Source organism: Leuciscus leuciscus (genome assembly GCF_965113295.1).
Source record: "Leuciscus leuciscus genome assembly, chromosome: 22".
Lineage (NCBI taxonomy): Eukaryota > Metazoa > Chordata > Actinopteri > Cypriniformes > Leuciscidae > Leuciscus > Leuciscus leuciscus.
The window spans coordinates 23,470,238-23,492,637 of record NC_138746.1 but is presented as its reverse complement, the minus strand read 5'-3'; the positions used below and the strand labels follow the sequence as shown (position 1 = coordinate 23,492,637).

The 22,400-nt window shown below is 36.1% G+C and overlaps 1 pseudogene across 1 annotated transcript in view; it reads right to left on the bottom strand.

Annotated features, from left to right (window-relative positions):
- Window positions 1-22,400, bottom strand: part of LOC309487031 (putative methyltransferase TARBP1) — a 47,222-nt pseudogene that overhangs the window by 1,602 nt on the left and 23,220 nt on the right. The window contains exons 18-28 of the transcript XR_014211715.1: window positions 21,825-21,896; window positions 21,430-21,550; window positions 21,147-21,257; window positions 19,773-19,925; window positions 19,464-19,550; window positions 19,158-19,384; window positions 17,542-17,623; window positions 17,123-17,294; window positions 16,736-16,915; window positions 14,669-14,793; window positions 14,102-14,238 (exon numbers count right to left, since the gene is read on the bottom strand). The product of XR_014211715.1 is annotated as a putative methyltransferase TARBP1 (transcript). The remainder of the gene's footprint in view (window positions 1-14,101; window positions 14,239-14,668; window positions 14,794-16,735; window positions 16,916-17,122; window positions 17,295-17,541; window positions 17,624-19,157; window positions 19,385-19,463; window positions 19,551-19,772; window positions 19,926-21,146; window positions 21,258-21,429; window positions 21,551-21,824; window positions 21,897-22,400) is intronic.

The window sequence follows — 22,400 nt, the reverse complement described above, 5'->3', positions numbered from 1 at the left end:
GTCGCGCTGGAATTCGCGCTCGGCTCGCACCTTCTGTCCAAGCGAGCGTTACGACCATAGACATCATCTATGGTTACGACGGCGTCGCTCTCTATTTGGGCGCACTTTTCGCGCATCTATACATTTAAAATAACGAACGTGAGAGCGCAAACATGTGAACGGCCCCTAAAGCAGCTCAGACGAAGTCGGTTATCGTGGCGATATGCAATATCATAGCAGCACCAAAGTAGAGTTAACATTAGGCAATTATTTCACAACCTTCATTATATGCACGTCGAAAAATTACCGAGGTCCTGAACTACATCCGCTCTATAAAAGTCCTGCGATATAGACAGCATTTCTATAAAGCTACTGATACATACGACAAACCAGAAAGAATCAAACAATTTATCACTGATATGGAAAAAGAAAATAGCATGATTACAATAACATCAGACTTTTTTTAACTGTCATTATGAAATGTATTATAATTATATTTGTGCAATAGCTCGAATTAATATGAAATAATGTTCATTTCTAAATACTGTATGCGCTAAACGATGTACATAAAAAAAAAACACCTGATTTATTTTTTATCTAATTCCCTGACATTCCCCGCTTCTGATTTGCAGACACACTGAGGGGGCGGGGCATTACGTAAACAACGACAAACGAAAAGGCCAATCATTTCGGCAAGAACGCGAGTATTTTGCATATGTCTCAGAATGCTTGTCACAACAGTAGTAAACCTTCTTAAAATGTACGTTTTTATTATTTTTTTATGTGCTCAAGATTTCTCATAAACAGCTCTGCTATATAACCAACTTGTTGTTTAACTTACAGCTCTTATCCTTAACTTTGCCTACCGTCATGCACATTGATAGCCAGTATCCGAACTATAAATATAGGTTGTCCTCACAGTACAATTATGTTGTCTAGGAATAAAAAACACCAGACAGAATCACTATATTGGAACGACACATTTATGAGCGTTTCAATTTTTGTTTTATGCACTTACATTTCTACATTTTTTCAATTATTTAAAATATCTTTATCAACTGTCATAAAACGGATTTACTGCTAAATAAATTCAATGAAATTAGGAGGGATCAACTGATCATCTAATTGTTTGATTGATTTAAGACAAATATTGTACACAAACTATCAAACTAATTGTATGTTTTTCATCAAGTTTATTCATCATCTGACAATAAATATTTCACACACCATTTTACGTTAGTGCAATGACAAATTAAAGCAGATATTTTATTTTAGAAGCAAACATGTATTCGCAATATCTAGTTTTTTTAATGAGTAATATTAGGGGTGGAACGGTAACGTTACATGTATTCGAAACGAAACGGTTCGGTGCTTAAATTTACACGGAGAAAACACGGTATAAAAGTAAATTAAACTCGCGTGCAAATTAATTAATGTAATGCGGAACTACTGTTAGATACGCGGGTTCTTTAGGGACACCTAATCTGTAGCCCCGCCTTAGCTCTGAAGCAGGCTGCGATGTAAAGATTGCAATGCTGGAATATATATATTCGTGGGCGCGATCGAAAAGTAGCAAAGTGTTTACTTATATTTGTGAGCGTGCGTGCGTGCGTGTGTGTGTGTGTGTGTGTCATCATTATGTTTTGCAACAATTAGGTTGCGAAGGTCTTGACACAGCTCTTTGCTTTTACCCATCATGAGATGTGTCTTGTGTGACACCTTGGCAATGACACCTTTTTGTAGGCCATCATTTGGGACTGAACCAGCTGTTATTAATTTCCACTGACAGGGGGCTGGATTGCTTTTTAATTACTGTAAGTTTTCAGCTGTTGTCTTGGCTTCCCATGCCTTTTTGCGCCTCCCTTTCTTCATGTGTTCAATACTTTTTCCCTGTGTCATTTCACATTATTACACAACTTAATTTCTGAACTTATTTTAGTTTGTTTCTTTGTATGTATGGCTTACTTAGGTTGTTACCAACATCTGGTGAAAATTTCATGTCAATAGTCAAGTCAAGTTTATTTGTATAGCGCTTTTCACAATACAGATTGTATCAAAGCAGCTTCACAGTATTAAATTAAAATAATACAACAAAGTTTGTTTCAAGAGGAATTTATTGATTGATAAAATTAAATTAAATATCCCCAAAATATCCCCAATAGCACCTTTGGAAATATATTTACTGAGAAAAATGATGACGTGTTCAATACTTATTTTCCCCGCTGTGTATATATATATATATATATATATATATATATAAAATTTATTTATTTATACATATTTATATATATTTATATTTATTTATTTATTTATTTAAAAAATTTTTAGGTTACTTTTTACATCCTTGTTTTATTCAATTGTTTTCTAAGTGTTTTACGGCTTAATGTTCACTTAAAGGGATAGTTCACTTTGAAATAAAATATTGGTATGTTTTAGCTTACCTCAAGGGCATCCAAGATGTAGGTGTCTTTTTTTCTGCAGTAGTTTCAATTTTGATCTTTTTAGGTCAAACCGTTCTTGTCTGTCAGTCATATAATGCAGGTCGATGGTCACCACCTCAAAGAGCATGCAGAGTCCAAATTAAAACAATTCCCCGTCGTCCAAATTAAACAATTCCCCATCGTAAGTACACATTGATGGCCTAAGACACGAAACGAGCGGTTTGTGTGAGAAAACGAACAGTATTTATATCGTTGTTACCTCTTGTACACAGCCACGTCCAAGTGATCTGAGAGCGCGGGCGGGTATAGGTATATACAATAGAAGTCGCCTTGGCTACGGTTTCGTTCCAATGAACTGCCGTAGCCAAGGCGACATCTAGTCAAGTCAAGTCAAGTTTATTTGTATAGCGCTTTTCACAATACAGATTGTATCAAAGCAGCTTCACAGTATTACATTTAAATAATACAACAAAGTTTGTTTCAAGAGGAATTTATTGATTGATAAAATTAAATTAAATATCCCCAAAATATCCCCAACTGAGCAAGCCAAAGGCAACAGTGGCAAGGAACTGAAAAACTCCATCAAGTGACCTAATGGTGTCCTAAAACTCCATCAGGTGACCTAATGGAGAAAAAAAACCTTGGGAGAACCCAGGCTCAGTCGGGGGCCAGTTCTCCTCTGGCATTTATGAGCTAGAGGCCGGATTGTAGTTTGAACTGTGGGATTATATGAATGCCTGGCTGAAGAGATGCGACTTTAATCTAGTTTTAAACTGGGAGAGCGAGTCTGAGCAACGAACAGTATCAGGAAGACTATTCCAGAGTTTTGGAGCCAAATGTGAAAATGCTCTCCCTCCTTTGGTGGTTCTGAATATCCTAGGTATGACCAAAAGCCTTGAATTTAGTGATCTTAAAGAGCGCGATGGATTATAGGGCGATAGAAGATCCGTTAAATAGACTGGAGCTAAGCCGTTTAGGGCTTTATAAGTCAGTAGCAATACCTTGTAATTAATACGGAACTTTATAGGTAACCAATGCAGTGATGATAAAATCGGTGTTATATGATCATATTTTCTTGATCTCGTAAGAACTCTAGCGGCGGCATTTTGGACTAACTGTAGCTTGTTTATTGAGGATGCAGGACAACCAGCTAGTAAAGCATTACAGTAATCCAGTCTCGAGGTCATGAATGCATGAACTAACTTTTCTGCATCAGAAACTGATAGCATATTACGTAGCTTAGCAATGTTTCTAAGGTGGAAAAAGGCTGTTTTTGTAACATATGAAATATGATTTTCAAAAGACAGGTTGCAATCGAGTATAACACCCAGGTCTTTTACTGTAGAGGATAAAGTAACAGGATATCCTATGATGTTAAAGTTGTATTGTGCGAGGTTTTGTGGGCGGTTTTTTGAACCGATAAGTATTACCTCTGTCTTGTCTGGATTTAATAAAAGAAAATTACGCGTCATCCAATCTTTTATATCTTTAACACACTCTGTCAATTTGGAAAATTTAGCGTTTTCATCCGACCTTGATGAAATATATATTTGAGTGTCATCAGCATAACAATGGAAACTAATTCCATGTTTCCTTATAATATTTCCAAGTGGCATCATATATATTGAAAATAACAGAGGGCCTAACACAGATCCCTGCGGCACTCCATAGTTTACTGGAGTTATGATCGATTTTTCTCCATTTAAATAGACAAAATGGTAGCGGTCAGATAGGTATGATTTGAACCAGCTTAGTGCTTGTCCTTGAACACCAGTATAATTTTGTAGTCGATCTAAGAGTATTGTGTGATCTATAGTATCGAACGCAGCACTAAGATCAAGTAAAACTAGTATTGAGATACAGCCTTGGTCAGAAGCTAAAAGTAAATCATTTGTGATTTTAACGAGCGCAGTTTCAGTGCTATGATGCGGTCTGAATCCAGACTGAAACTTTTCATAGATATCATTTTGTTGCAAGAAAGAGCCCAGTTGAGCGGACACCACTTTTTCTAATATTTTAGACATAAATGGAAGATTTGAAATGGGTCTATAATTTGCTAGATTATTATGATCTAATTGTGGTTTCTTAATGAGAGGTTTTATAACTGCCAGTTTAAATGTTCTTGGAACATGACCTAGAGATAAAGACGAGTTAATAATATTGAGGAGAGGCTCTTCCACTACAGGTAACACTTCTTTCAGTAGTTTAGTTGGTATAGGATCTAATAAACATGTTGTTGTTTTAGATGAAGTGATAAGTTTATTTAACTCTTTTTGTTCTATAGTTGTAAAGCACTGTAATTGTTCTTGCGGGGTGATAATTGAAGCTGAATTATAAGGCGCGATTGAAGATTGAACGTTTACAATTGTGGTTCTGATGCTTTCTATTTTCTCAGTGAAGAAGTTCATGAAATCATTACTACTGAACTGTAACGGGATATTTTGTTCGGGTGACGTCTGTTTATTTGTTAGTTTAGCCACGGTGTTAAATAAAAACCTTGGATTATTTTGGTTGTTTTCTATTAGTTTGCGGAGGTGCTCAGCCCTGGCCGCTTTTAGGGCCTTTTTATAACGTGACATACTGTCTTTCCACGCGATTCTAAAGACCTCTAAATTAGTTTGTTTCCATTTACGCTCTAAAATACGGGTTTCTCTCTTTAAAACATGCGTAGTATTGTTATACCATGGTGCTTTATTTTTCTCTCTGACCTTTTTTTAATTTAATAGGTGCAACCACATCCAATGTTCTAGAGAGAATGGTGCTCATAGTGCTAGTTAGTTCTTCTAGTTCATCTGTTTGTTTGGGTTCAGGCAGCAGCTGAGACAGATTAGATAAGCAATTTGAGAAATTATCTATGGTGGATGGAAGGATTGTTCTGCCTGGTCGATAACGCGGCGCTGCATGACATATTACAGCAGTACGTAATATGCAAGTTACCATGTAGTGATCAGTGACTTCATCACTTTGTGGAATGATATCTATATCGCTTGGATCGGTTCCATGTGATATAATTAAATCGAGTGTATGATTAAGACGATGTGTTGGTCCGGTGACGTTTTGCTTGACCCCAAATGAATTTAATAAATCTGTAAACGCAGCTCCTAACGCATCATTTGGATTATCTACGTGTATGTTAAAATCTCCAACAATTAATGCTTTATCGACATTGACTAATAGGTCTGAGAGAAAATCTGCAAACTCTTTTAGGAAATCAGCATAAGGCCCTGGCGGTCTATATACGGTAGCCAAGGCTAGAGATAATAGGGATGTTTTTCTAACATCTAAGAGCGTAACATTTAGTACAAGTACTTCAAATGAAATAAACGTATAACCCGTTTTCTGAGTAACATTTAGAATATCTCTATAAATGGTTGCAACACCTCCGCCACGACCAATCAGACGGGGCTCATGCTTATAACAGTATCCAGGAGGAGTAGACTCATTAATACCGAAATAATCATTTGGTTTAAGCCAGGTTTCAGTAAGGCAAAGTACATCGAAGCTATTATCTGTGACTATTTCATTTACAATAACTGCCTTAGGTGTGAGTGATCTAATGTTTAGAAGACCTAGCTTTAGAAATAGTTTTTGTTTACTAATAGCAACATTTTCTGTTTTAATAACAATTAGATTTTTCCTAGATCCTGCATTAGATTTATTATTTGATCTCACTAAACGAGGAATAGACACGGTTTCTATGCAATGTTCTACACTAGTATTTATATCAGTTGAATTGGTGCAGCAGAGACTATGATTTGGACTTTTGGTTACTAGTCAAAGGGTATTTAACATTTTGGTGCGTCTAGTGTTAAAGTCTATTTAACATCTAGTGTATATATCTATACCCGCCCGCGGGCGGGCATAGATATATCAGGGATGCAAACAGCGCGCTTTTCGGCGCCTCCCGCTTTTTTCACGTCAGTTTGGGTGACTTGGGTCTGAGAGCGTCTGATTATAATTTCACAAAGTCATCTGAAGCCATTTCATAGCTTAATGTGAGGGACAGAAGTCTAAATTAAATTACATAATTAAATTAAAGTTTACGGAAACTCATTTTCCCTCCTCTGCGACTGTCAATCATTCTCCATTCAGTATTCAAACAGCGCGCGTGCCTCGTCCGGTTACAGCAGGATGCACGGTAAAACTCTCTCCAATGTGCGCAAGTGCGCATTTAAAAGTTCACATTATAATGTCGGCCGGTAGTAAATGTGCTTTAGAAATAAACAGAACTTGAACTTGATAATGTGAATATATAATATTCACATTATAATGTGAACTTTTAAAATGCGCACTTGAGCAGCGCTGCACACTGTGACTCCATGTTGCTTTGAGCACATCATTCTGCACCCGCGATGCGCATACGCGCTTTGTGCGCTCTGTTTTGAAGCGTTTCATATTATCATGGTTTTGCGCACTGAAAGATTATTAAAAGCCTATATTTTTTATACCTAGCCTGCACAATACATTTAAAATAAGCATAATTTAATTGTATATTATTTCTTTGTAGTGTAGTGTAGGCTATATAAATATATACACTTCTGAATTCTTGACATTCATATATAAATATAACATTTTGAAATGTATGATTGCCTGATTGAATTTTATAAGAGTACTAATAGTAATTTGTTTTTATTAACATGTTTAGATTTTATAAAATTACTGTGCAGATTTTCTCAAGAATTACTTTTTGCTGCTGATTTATACACTCACTAAGTTTAATAAAAATAAATAATACATTTATGTAATATTTAAAGGTGTTAACTGTAATCTTACACTGCAAAATGATAACTTACAAAGGATTAAATTCATCACAATTATGTAAGTATCTGGATATTTGCCGCGGGGCGAGGGCTTCGATAACCTCTCTCTTTTTTGACCATACATGTGTTTGCATCCCTGATATATACAATAGAAGTCGCCTTGGCCACGGTACCGTTCCAATGAACTGCAGTAGCCAAGGCGACTTCTATTGTATATATCTATACCCGCCCGCGCTCTCAGATCACTTGGACGTGGCTGTGTACAAGAGGTAACAACGATATAAATACTGTTCGTTTTCTCACACAAACCGCTCGTTTCGTGTCTTAGGCCATCAATGTGTACTTACGATGGGGAATTGTTTAATTTGGACGACGGGGAATTGTTTTAATTTGGACTCTGTGCATACTCTTTGAGGTGGTGACCATAGACCTGCATTATATGACTGACAGACAAGAACGGTTTGACCTAAAAATATCAAAATTGAAACTACTGCGGAAAAAGACACCTACATCTTGGATGCCCTTGAGGTAAGCTAAAACATATCAAAATTTAATTTCAAAGTGAACTATCCCTTTAAGGTAGCCTATGTCTAAAGAAATTGACTTAAAAAATAAACCTACGCTAAAGTAACTGGAGTGATGATTGTCACAACTATTTTACATTATCGCTTTTATACATTATGTTTTATTGAATTTATTTTTACAGGTCTACCATTATTATTCTTATGTTTTAAATGACTAAACAAAAAAAAAGGTTGTATGTTCCAGTACGTTATTTTTCTCAATACTACACGAGGTAATAAAACATTGTTAAGTTGGTGAATGGATCAGATTCTGCGTAAATAACATTAGGCAATTATTTCACAACCTTCATTATATGCACTTCGAAAAATTCCCGAAGTCCTGACCTCGTGGACCTCAATGGTGGGTGCGGGCATGAGAAAGATATGATCATTAGATGCGCAATATAGAGTTCTCAACGGGCCTGAAAATTACAACCCGACCCGACCCGGCCGGTGGCTTTTAAAGCCCGGACCCGATGTAACCCGACACATCAACATGAATTATCTGACCGAACCCGGCCCGCGGCCCGAACGCATTTATTTATTTTTTCTCATACACGTATTATCATGACCAGCAGACGGGAATTCAAATCAACCTTTAATGTTCACGACTTTTAACAATACAAACAACTGAAACAATAAACTTTAAATATATTAATAGGCTATATAAATATGCCTTAAATAAAAATCTTCACACAATAATAAATAAAAAGAACTCAAACATGTACCCAGCCAGCGGGCGGGCTACTTTTCACACCACACAATTTTTGAAGAGTTTTTAAACAAAATAGGCCTAGCCTACAAACATAATCGTATGCTTACTTTTATTTACTTTTCATCAACTCCATCTTCTTCTCCAGGCCAGGCTAAAGGCGTTCACGCAGCGGCGTCAGGTCTGCCTCCGCCCCTCTCCATGATGCACGTTGCACGCAGTAGCCAGCCTTTCTTTACGGTGCAATGATTAATAAATGTTTTTTTGTTTTTTTTCACTGAGCGGAAAAGATTAAGCCCGACGTCCGACCCGACCCGAGTCATTTGTTTATATTTTCGACCCGAACCCGGCCCGAACCCGCGGGTCCCGTCGGGTTTGTCGGGCCGACCCGACCCGTTGAGAACTCTAGCGCAATATATCGGGAGACATATGGAGTGGGTCAGACATGATTTTGACCACTTCATTAAGTTTTGTTTTGTATAAAACCTTTCTTTAAAGTGAACTTCATTTGTATAACTTGTATCTTAATTTTAACCAATGTTTCATCAACCAATCGCCTAGATTTAATAAATGAGAAGCAAATATAGCAGACAATACAATCAGGACATGGAGGCGCCGGCGCGATATTAAATTGCACGTGAACTGGAGGGAGTCTCATAAATGAACCGAAACTCAGCGTATATGCTACTTCACAGGCATGAGATTTTATTTATATTTATATATATATTTATTTATTAATTTTATTTTATTTTATTTTTTATTTTATATATATATATATATATATATATATATATATATATATATATATATATATATATATATATATATATATATATATATATATAGCTTGAAATGTCTACTTTTAAGCAAAACAATTCAAAACAAATAGAAACAGACTACTCTCTTATGTAATCCGTATAAAATGTGCATTTCTCTCTATAGGCGCGTTCACTACATTTGGACATTTTTGTGTAATTATATTTATTAAACGTGTAGAATACTTTCCAAACCGTTAAATATAGTATTATAAATGTTACATATAGTATTATGAATTCAGACTTTCATGATATTAAAAAAATGATCATTTTAGAATAACTTTTAAAATGGAGTGAACAAGGTTTTTCCGTGCACGGAATAGAAAACCCAGGGTGGATTACAGACCGCTTAGAGTACAGAGAGGAACGTGCTTTCGCTCCACTCCAGGCTTTGATCACATCCCCCTCAGCAGGGTGAATACACCTTATCTTTCCTTAATTTAAGACCTATTCAAACTGAAATTAAGACAATTATTACACTGTTTGAGAAAGGTATGCATAATTACAGCTAGACATGTGCCGGTATTCGGTAATGCGATAAATCGCGGTAATGAATATGCACGATATTGTTATCGCGGGCACTTCAAAATACCGTGAAAAATAATAGATCCGAATTTAGATTTTTAGAACGCGCATAAGCTTATTTTCCATCAACCGCTTAAACAAACTGCGCAAAACACGTGCGCATTCTGATGTAAACAATCGCCACGTGTATAAGCATGCGGCCGGTGCGCACTTCTAGTCTAATGTAAACAGTCCTCACATGGAGAAGCAGCATGGCGGAAGGAGGAACGCCGCCGCCGATCTATCCGGATCCATCCCGCTTCTAAAAGCAGAGCTGCCAAGACTCCTCATACGCTCACGCCACACATCCGTTTTCTCACGCAGAGAAAAATCCCGGAGCAAAGAGGACACGAAGACCGTCAAACAAGACAGAGCAGGTTACTTTTGATATGAAACAGGAGAACAATTGTGTCACAGAACGTTACATTTAAACTATTTAATGACCAGCAGCATGTTAGATGACTAAAACATATAGATAAAGAGGAGTATTTTGCTGAATATGTGCACTGCACTTTACATATTTATTATATTTTTACTTGTGTCATTACATAATTGTTATTATAATGAAAACCACATTATATTTGATTTAATTAGTTATTTGTAACCTTTAAAAATACCAGCTGATAGGGTTCTATATGGTTACATAGCATTATGTGAGATATTTTTTTTCATGAGAAAAAAATAACGTGGGCTATCTAGTGTAGCCTTCCTAATATTTATCCAAAATAAGTCAATATTGAATCAAGATTTAAATCAAATCCCAAGTATTGAATTGAAATCGTTAAATTTGTGTTAAGCAATACAAACAGTAGCCTACCAGTCATTGTACCATGTAATCATTGTAACATGTTGTCACTAAACTTAATAAAATTCATTTTAGTTACCAAATGTTTTGACAATCACAATTACACCTTGTGATGCAAGTTTTATTTAATTTTTTACATCCCCCCCAAATCCATCTGTTTCTCATGTGCAAATCAAATACCGTGATAATACCGTATACCGTGATAAAAGATCACTCAATTAATCGCAGCATGAAAATGTGATACCGGCACATGCCTAATTACAGCCTTAAAATTGTGAAAAGTGAATTTAAGACATAAGGACAGGCGGGAACCCTGCAATTGACGGAAATCCGTCGCAGACTCGCTGCAATTAACGGAAATCCGTCGTAGCGATGGAGAACTTTAATCCCTGTGAACCTCTAGCATTTTAAAAACAAAACTTCATGCATTTTGCGGAAGAAATTATTTTTGGTTGTGCTTCAGCTGTGCGGATAAATATGGTTCTCTCTCATATCAGGAGCATCTACAGCTCAAAATCAATGGAATAGTTCAAAATGAGGGCTCTATTCTGGCTAAACACTGCAATGATTATTTCTTGGATTCTATGTTAGACCTGGCGGAGACTTTTCCTGAAGTGAACTGCTGCCAAGATGATCATGGGGATGGCAATGCATCTTATTGTAGGTTGCAGAATATAGATGAAGACAAAAAAATAGTAAAACAAAGGATATATTTGGACTTGATACATCCCTTCTAAAAGAACTCAAAATTACTCTAACTCCTGTACTAACAATAGCTGTGAATCAATCTATAAATGAAAACAATTTTCCTTTGGTGTTAAAAAAAGCAGTAGTTAAGCCGATTTTCAAGTCAGGAGACAAGCTCTGTGTGTCAAATTATCGACCTATTAGTATCCTACCAGCCATCTCCAAGGTCTTTGAGAAGGTGGTGGCAGAGCAGCTAGTGGAGCATCTTGACCACACTGATGCATTACATCCCTGCCAGTTTGGGTTCAGGAAAAGATACTCCACAGAGTCTGCTTGCTGCTACTTACTAGAAGACATCAAATCCAGTCTTGATGGTGGAGGTGTGTGAAAGGACTTGAGAAAGGCCTTCGATACCGTTAATCACCAGCTTCTCATCAGCAAACTATCTAATTTTTCTCTTGACACAAATACAATAGCATGGATTCAATCTTACCTTAATGACAGACAACAATGTGTTGCGGTAGATAATATAAAATCATCCTTAAGGTCTTGCAGCATGGGAGTGCCACAAGGTTCCATTCTGGGACCCCTGCTGTTTACTCTATACATAAATGACCTGCCAACTGTGTGTAAGAGTAAAATTACTATGTATGCTGATGATACGGTGCTATATGCACATGGTAAAACTGCGGAAGAAGTCGCTCAAAAACTGACCAAAGAGATGAAGAAAGTTTCTTTGTGGCTGAAAAAATCATGCCTCACCTTAAATCTAGATAAGACTGTATCGATGTTTTTTACAAATCGTTATAAAATACAAAATTGTCCTAAAATTTTAATTGATGGACAAATCATTTCAAATCCAGATCAGGTAAAATATTTAGGTGTTATACTGGAACCAAATTTAGGCTTTAAAAGGCACATAAAAAAATTATCAAATACAATCAAATTTTATATGGCACAGTTCAGATACATTCGAAATTCCCTTACAATCGAGGCCTCAGGAGCCTATCTAAATGCAATGATTGTTCCACATTTTCTTTACTGTATGACAAGTTGGTCACAGGCTTGTAAATCTGTCCTCAGGCCTCTTGAGTCATTATATAAAAGTTCTCTAAAGATTCACGATAAGAAAGGCAGACGATTCCATCACTGTCATATCCTTGTAAAACACAAATTTCTCAGCTTTGAAAATCTGATGATCCACACAAATCTGTGTTTGATGTATAAGATCCTTCATGATACCGCTGCTCCTCCACTAAAAGAGTTTATATCTTTGGGCTCTGAAACAACAGCTCGAGCCACTAGATCTACAGTGCGAGGCGAATGTAGGATCCTTAAACGCAGGACAGCATTTGGAAACTCTGCCTTTTCTTGTGTGGCCGCTCGTCAGTGGAATATGTTGCCTACAGAGCTGATAAGAAGCACAAACTTTTATACTTTTTCACGCCTGGCAAAGAAATGGCTCTTGTCAAATCAAATTTGCACCCATATGTGACCGGAGGTATGTATGAATGTGTATGTGTGTGTGTGTAAGTATGTGTTCTATAAGAGTAGACTTGAGTAAATGAAAGGTGTGAAGATTTGATTGTTGTGCATATGAAGACTTTTATTATTTATTTGGTCAATGTAAATTTCATTATTCATGTATGTATGATGTATTATGTATTTTATTATAACATCAGCCTGCCCAGGGACTACGGGTGGAAATTAGCTCTTGAGCTAAAACCTGGTACTATGCATCTCTCCCCTTGAGGTTAATGTTTATTGTACGCTGTCCCTGTTTTTCTAAATAAATAAATAATTTTTAAAAAAAAATATTTTTTTTTTTAAAAAAACAGAGATTATCCTACTGCTTATAAAACATTTACAAATAGGCTTGAGAGATATAACCAGTTTAGATGAAAAGGATCTCAAGCTGACTAGCTGAATGTTATTGTATCTACATACCCATTAATAGACACAGAACTTCCTGCGCTACAACAACCCATAATGAAATGACCCTTCACAATAGATAATGTTTTACAATAAACTCCGTTAGAAAGCTACAAAAGGCAATTTATCGGTTCACCAGTTGAGTAATAAAACCACCATCTCAGCGTCGCCTTTACAACATTTCAAACCCCTCAATTCTTGCCATCTCCGAAAAGCCAAGCTAATGTTGATTCTTGTTTTATGACGAGCTCTGTCGTGTTCTCTTTTTGCCAGCAACTCTCCTCTGATCAGTGTTTTTTTTTATTTTTTAGATTTAGCACGCTCCATGATAAACTTTATTCCTCATTGAGACAACAAACCTATGTCACTCCCACATAGCATCTTTTCTCTACTTACAGATATGACTAGACATGCACAGGCGAGTGGCCTATGTACGCAATTTCCAGCGAAAACCATCCCGACCTGTCTAAAACAAACACTTATAGGCTTACCATAGTGAATTAGGGTAAGACAAAAAATATGTTTTGGAAGAAGGATTGAAAAAAGTTACATAATGTACGTTTAAGCTACATTTTTAAAAGACGCATCCTTTTTTTATCAAAGTCATCAAATATTTATTAGAGTCACTGATCTTTAAAAATTTATAAATATATTTGCATTACATAACAAAATGTAAAAACTTAAAAGGTGGTTGTCAAACATTTCTGTAGCTACTCTGCTAGGACATTTGCTAATATGATTGAACATTCATATATTTTTGAGTGTGGCTGAGATGTACAAACACTATTTGGGGCCACTGCATATAGACAGCATTTGGGTGGTGAGTTGGAGGTGTTGGTTTACCCGAGTAAAAGGAGGCTTCTCTCAGGAAACGTGTAATCTTGTAAACTCTGGCTGTTGGATGTCTGCTCTACACCTATTACCCAATATCCCTCTCTCTTCTTCAGCTGCAGGTAATCTGACAACTCGGCGGGCTTCACCTGGAAAATGAAGGCAGATAACTTGAGATTTCTGAACAGCTTCATTAATCATGACAGATTCAATCAACAGAATGCTCATTTTCTACATTTCACCCCACAAAACCGAGCTTCTGATGGTTTTGTGTGGTACATATTTGGCTGATGTAATGCATGATTATGAAGAATAACATCTCTAGGCTTGTTTCAACTCACACTTAGAGGAAATATGAAAATATAACTATTTCTTTAAAGCTGCAGTGTGTAATTTCTGCACCCCTAGTACCACAATTGTGGAAACAATTGATTTTGAAAAAAAAACCACACAATTTTTGCAGTTTGGATTAGTTTTGAGCAACTGATATATTTGTCAAAAAGGCTGCAAAATAAACTGAACAGAATTGATACTCTATACAAATAAAGAATCTATATCTGGCCAGAAATAAAAACACACCTCAAGCATTGGCAGCCACAACTCTGAAGACACACTGAGCGCCTGGAACTGTTTATCATTAATGTGTCGCAAACTGTCCAGAACCAGAGCTTTGGCCCCAAAGATCTCACACGTCCTGCACAGACCTGGAAAAGACACACAAACACTTGCGGTTTAGTCCTCTGATAATCTTAATAGTAACACGTCTAGATAGATAGATATTTTTATATTTCATATTTCAAATAAATGCTGTTATCTTGACTTTTTATTCATCAAATAATCCTTAGAGGGGGGAAAAAAGCAGCACAACTGTTTTCAACATCAAATCAGAATATTAGAATGATTTATGAAGAATCATGTGACACTGAAGACTGAAGTAATGATGCTGAAAAATCAGCTTTCATCACATGAAAAAAAAAAAAATCTAAAATATAGTAAAATATAATAAAATAGAATACAATTGCAATGATTTTAAATTTACAGTATTTTTGATCAAACAAATAAATGCAGTCTTGGTGAGCATAAGAGATTTCTTTCAAAAACACATCAAATAAAACATTTCACTTATATTATATGATACAGACATTCATATTCATCTGTGGTTTCTTTTATCAGTCTTATTGAAGGCAACTGAGCGCTGATATTTATTCATAGAATGTGACTGAGATAAAGCATGAATGAAAACCATATGCCTATCAAACAAACAATAGTTGGCTTGTGCAGAATGTTTGAATGTGATGAATGAGCCTTTTTTGATGAGCTTGTGTTAAAACAGATTTGTTGGTTGATTCAGAAGGGAAGATGTGTGTGTTGAATGTCTCTGTTATAGTTGCAATGATGACATTCAGAAAACAACAAAGATCAAACAGAATGAAAACAGTGTGAGACACACTAGCATCTGTCACAGCAAAGACAATGAAGACCATAACAGGATGCACTCAATAATAGGGCTATGTTTCGCCAGGAATCTGGTGATACGATATGCATCACAATTTGATATATTGTGGTACTGCAAGAAAGGTGATAATATATTGCACTATTTCTTGTTGAATCAAATTTTAGGGAACACCTATATGCATAAAACTAGAGCAAAAACTCATATTTCATTTTATTTAATCAAAACAGTGGGATCTGCATTTATATCTATATCACTAATCACTATTTTCTTTAGGTATATATTAGTTCTGGGCAATGATTAATCACGATTAATCCAGGGTTGCTGCACACTTTTTAGAGTCCAATTTAGGGCTTTCTAAGACCTTTTTAAGACCTGAAGAAATCAAAATTAATACCGTACATTAGGGGCGAAATTTCAATATAGTTTTGTTGATAATAATTAGATGATATTTTACTGATTGTATGTTTGTACTGGTACCATGGCTGGTTTAGGCCTGTTGTTGACAGCAGACTCACAAAGAAATTCATATTTTTCATATTCTATGCAGTGGTCAGTTCAAAGAAGTGACAGAAATTAACATTTTTATTAAGGGGCGATATTTGCCACCTCAAATTGATTTCCAGGAGCATTTTCACCTATGGACATTTTTTTCTAAAAGATAATATGTATGCGAATTAGATAGTTTTAATTTGGAAAGCATTTAGATATGTTTAAGTCAAAGTGTCATCTAAAATTTATATAAATAACACATTTTTCTTAAATATATACATGCATATGTGTGTATTTACAAAATAATTATACACTGTATACACACAAAAAATATGTAAACACAGACTTATTTTGGATGCGATCAATCGCGATTAATCGTTGCCCAGCACTAGTGTATATATGTGTATATATGTGTATATATATAAATATATTACAGACAGAAACAGAAAGTGCATAGTCCAATCCATGACTACATGACACTGTTTTATATTCAATACTGTAAAGCTGCTTGTTTTAAAGCAATCTATTGTATAAAGTGCTATATTAAATATGCCTTCACGTGAGTGCTGAATTGCTGAGCTCGTTCAAACATCCACATCGATATGATCAGATGTTTTCTAGGGTTTAGCCATCATAAACAATTTTATTGATCCCTTCTCCTATATAATATTACTATCATTCATTTTGTCTATTTGTCTTACCGCCCAGATTGGTGGGCTTGTCGATGAGTGATGCGACCACCAGGAGGTTGCTGGTGAGTTTGCCCAGGCGTGCTGCCCTCTGCTGGGCCATGAGCTCAGGCTCCTGCTCCTGGACGCTCATCTTCCACGGGGTGATTTTCTTCTGAACTTCTGCCCAGCGCTCGTCCTGCTCCAAAACACCTATCAGACATATAACATGTGTGCTTGTAATGTAATGATTTCACTCTTCTTCTAACAAATTAGCTGGTGCTGTAAAACACTGAACATTAGAGCTGACAAGACCGTATCCCTCACACTGATTGAAACCAGGGAAATAGCTGAAGATTCTCATGGTTTTTATAAGTGTGGTGAGGTTCCTGCTCTCTGCTGCCCTCATGTGGTGATTACCTTTGTCCTGCTGGATCCAGTCACCAGGCTGGAGTTCACAGAGATCCCTCACACGGTTCTTCAAAGGCAGGGCGGCGCACATCGGGAAGACAACAAAACTCTCAAATTTCCACAGTGGAAGCCACTCATCTTCTGACAACTCTGAGAGACTGGGAAAGGTCTGGAATATTGTCTGGAGAAGCAGAGAACGTGATGCTGATGGATTATGACAGGTCAGAACAAATGACATTATACACAGACAATAGGAAAAAAAGGTGTGTGTGTGTGTAAAGGAATAGAATATACAGTTTGTGCAGTATAAAAATCATTACACCTATGGAGAGTCCCCACAAAGATAGCAAAACCGTGTGTGTGTGTGTGTGTGTGTGTGTGTGTGTGTGTGTGTGTGTGTGTGTGTGTGTGTGAGAGAGAGATCTCACCTCAACACTGTAATCCCTGATTGGGTGGAAAGCACTGAAGAAGAAATGCTCCTGGATTCTAGACCAATTTTTCATTGCATTTCTGTGGAGAAAAAAGTTTTACAAGTCTCTGGTATCTCCAGGTTTCTTCTGAGAATCTAAGAAAAACCAGTCCCAAAATTTGTCGCTATAATTTAGGATCGCATTCACAGGTCTATTAAACCCTGTAAAGCAGATATGGAGTTCATATTAAAGGGATACTCCACCGAAAAATTTAAATTCTGTCATCATATATACTCACCCTCATGTTGTTTCAAACCTGTATGAATTTCTTTCTTCTGCTGAACAGAAAGGAAGATATTTAGAAGAATGTAGGTAACCAGACAGTTTTAGATACCATTGACTTCCATAGTAGGAAAAAAAAAATACTATGGAAGTCAATGGTATCTAAAACTGTCTGGTTACTGACATTCTTCTAAATATCTTCCTTTCTGTTCAGCAGAAGAAAGAAATTCATACAGGTTTGAAACAACATGAGAGTGAGTATATGATGACAGAATTTTCATTTTTCGGTGGAGTATCCCTTTAAAGGAGGAAAAAACACTAGTTTTATTCAGAGGCCCAAACTGAGCAAAAAAATATGTAATTTGGTGCACTTGCTGATAAAAAATTCTGATAGACTTAAAGGTCCTCTAAGCGATGTCACGCGTTTTTTAGGCTAAAACATTTTTTGTCACATACAGCAAACATCTCCTCACTATCCGCTAGCTGCCTGTCCCCTGAACACACTGTAAAAAAAACACGGTCTCTGTAGACAGCCCAGGCTCCACAAACGGCAAGAAAAACAAACTGGCCCAGCCTGGACCACGAAACATAACAAACAGTGTTCCAGCCAATAACAGACTAGAATGATTTGGGGGTGGGGGTTTGGGGGTTAGTTCGCATGCACGTGTGGGGAGTGGAGGAGAGAGAAGCATGTAGAGGGAAGTTAGCTAGAGAAGAGATGTCCTAGACAACGACAACGACTAACGTTACAAATGTATATTCTTGAGAATTTTGGGCAAGCTAGCCTCTGTTTTGTTTGACAATACTTCGAACAACAAGTGACATCACCCAACATCGTTTAGAGCACCTTTAATGTAAATTAATGAGATCTGTATCACAGTATAGCAGACTACTTACATAAAATGGTTATAAATATCTGTTGTCACTCTGTATCTCCCAATAATATGCGTTAGATTTTTCTGATCAAAGCTCTGTAGTTTTTATTGCGGGGGGAAAACATATGATGACTGACAAATATACGTTCATTGAAAGCCTGAAGGTCACAATTTAATATGATCTTTCTAAAAAAAATTATGTATGGATAATCAATTAAACCTAAATAGCTTCAGTCCAATAAGTGTTCATCTTGAAATATTAAAGTTCTTAAATTTACTAAACAAAAATCAGTAAAGATTTCCGATTTACCACGGCCTGAAGGGGGACATTTTTACAGTTCTATTAAAAGGCCTTTTGCTTGCTAAAAAAGCATAAACTATCAATTAGACATCAGAAGGCATTTTTCAAAGTTGATCATGTCGACAATTTAGAGGCCTTAGAAATTCCCGAATCAAATAAGATGAAGTGCGCTTTACAGGGTTAATGAGTGAATCTTTTCTCCCCCAGTGTTCTGCATGGCTTCAGCCTGCTGTAAACAGGCCTGGACCACCGTGGTCAGCCCACCCAGGTTTTCCTCCAGGGCACGGGCGTCCTCCAGCTCCCACACCCTCTTAAGGGCGAGCAGGGCATAGAGACGAACGCTGAAGTTATGACTGAAACACCACTGCAGGCTCACCTCCACCGCTCTACGCCACTGCACCTCCTGAGAGAAAACACAAATAAATGTTGATTTCTTCCTGTTCGCAGAGGAAGAAATTAGATTAAAATGATAAAAACTGCACCTTATCTTGCAGTTTCGGGAAGAGGACGTTCAGGTGCACGAGGACAGAGAAAAAAGTGCAAATGCTTGTTCTTGTCTTCTCATGCTCCTGCAAAACAAATTATTTACCAGTAAATAGACATATCTACATAACTCAAGCTGCTGTGTGTAACATTTTAGGTGTTAAAATACTTCCTCCTGTCCGAGTTTAATCTAGTTCTTTTTTTCTACCGCAGAACTTGGAATGAGAAGCATTCAAGCCTGGTTTTGTTGCGTATGTGTTGCACCTGTTTGTAGATTGAGGTTTGTGAGTTAATAAGTTCAGACTCACCAGACTGAAACAGTTCCACAGGTTCTGGATGCGAGACGGGTTCAGATGGAGGATCAGGATCAGGGTCCATTCGATCAGGTACTTGACGGATGCTTGGTTACTGCAGAACCCGGCCTCACACACGTGACTCAACACACAGTCCGACACAAACTCCTGTGGCAGATAACAAAGTACACTATTAAAGTGACTATATAAGTCTTACCTGCTAGAAAAACGTAACTAATTTTCATATGGAAAAACTGCATTTAATTTTTTTTACAAACACACACATATAATTTTTTTACATTTCTTCTACACACACACATATATATATACATATATGTACATATATATATATACATACATATATATGTATGTGTGTGTGTGTGTGTGTGTGTGTGTGTGTGTGTGTGTGTGTGTGTGTGTGTGTGTGTGTGTGTGTGTGTGTGTGTGTGTGTAAATAGAAAATGGTTTGATTTTTTAAAAAAAGGTTGAATAATTTATATAAAATAAATTGCATTATATATATATATATATATATATATATATATATATATATATATATATATATATATATATACACACACATACATGTATATCTATACATCATATATATCTATACATTAAAAAATCTAATTCAAATATATATACAAAATCTGATCTTATTTCATCTGCTATTGGCATGTGTGAGGAAAAAATATAATTTAGATTGCATCTCATGTTTGTAAAAAAAAAAAAGAAAAAGAAAAAAAGAAGATTACAAACAAAACAAAAATAGCAAGATTGTTTTATTTAGTATAGACTGCATTAGTGCTCGCCCACTCTTTCAGCAGCGCTGGTTCCGGAAGAATTTTTTTCATTCATTTTTCCCATAGGGATTTAAAAAAAAGTTTTTGATAAAGTATTATAAGCCATGAACCAAGCCAATCAGCCATGAGGTGAATCATAACTTTACAAACTTCGATTTGAAGCAAAAAAATAAAAACTTTCGGTACAAGACTGTGTATTTTATGGCTTTACGGCTGAGAACTACAATCCAGTAAGGCTGTCTTTAATGGTTTATAAGTTATTGTTAAAAATCAGTTTCCCTATGGAGAAAATGAATAGAAAAAGTATTTCCGGAACCCAACTGTTGCACTCTATTACAAATAACAGCCTTTATATATATATATAAGTCGTCATTATAGAATATTTAATTAATTCATATTTTTTCTTCATTGTGCCCGTCTAACTATGTAGGCCTGTTATACATCCACTAGATTTAATCGAGTAATGTTTAGTAGAAATGACTGAATGTTAATATTACTTTGTGAGGTTGTTATCAAATTGGTATCGGCCAAAATCCTTGAAATCCAAGTGTATTAATATGCATGTGCATGTGTGTAGAGATCTAACCAGTCTGAGTTTATGCAGTAGCAGCAGCAGCGTCTGCCACACACGGTTCTTCACTCTGTGCTGGATGGAGTTGCTATAGTAACGTACTTTGGATTTTGAAATCTCGGCATCCTGAGGGAAGGAAAAGAGAAACAGGAGGGAACTTTAATCATAAACACATGCAATAACCATGAGAAGAACAGAACAGAATGAAACACACACTCATTGTTTTCAGGAAGTGCTTTCTTTAAGAATTGAACACCCAATTTCCAGTAAGAGCTGTAGTTAAGAACTGAACACAAACCTTCCTCAGTAATCGTTGCACGAGCTCTTCCATCAGACGCTGGTGGAGACGATTAGATGGATTCAAGCGGCAGAGAAAAGCCAAAGCACACACTCGAGGAAACTGATCGTCTCTGTTATCACTGGAAATGAGATTCAGAATAATAAATGTAAATCAGCATCAAAGTATTTGACATGCTACTGTATGAGGAAAAGTACAATGAATATATTTAATTCAAGTAGTTTTGAACCACAGTCTATTTATAAAAGTCATGCTTAGTCAATGATGCCAACCTCTAAAATGTGCATACCACAACATTTCTTCACAATTATGGAATGCTTTAATGAAACATTACTCACTAGTGTATCAAAAGTGACAACTATCTTACATTACAAACAGCTAGTGTTGTGGTTTACCTGCTGACAGCTGTGTTTGCTGCACAAGTATCACCAAATTGCTCAACATAGCTTTGAACCTCCTGAACAAGCCTGAAAGCAAGAGAATAAAGGAAAATAAATGAATAAAATAATAATAGTGTGTGTATATATATATATATATATATATATATATTTTTTTTTTTTTTTTTATTGATTTATTTATGCACATATGCGTATGTATTAGAGCAGTCAAATAGATTAATATAAAATATTATATAAAAAGATATGGGTATTATAAAAAGACAAATACTACGGCTGCATGATATCGAAAGAAAATGCGATATTCGATACGATAATGCTTAAAGTGTGTAAAATTAATTTAAATGATCTTTAAAATATATTCAAAATGGTATAACCTACATACGTGTTTCACATTCTTTTTGTGACAAGAAAACATCCTAACAACTTCTGAAAGTGAACATCAGTGTTTTACTGTAGCATAAGTATAAGTGTTATTTTAACATCAGTGTAAACTACGGGGTTTAGGGTTTCAGGTTATCCTACATTAGGTTTATTTAACAGCAGAAACTGAATATTCAAATTTTAAAATAAAAC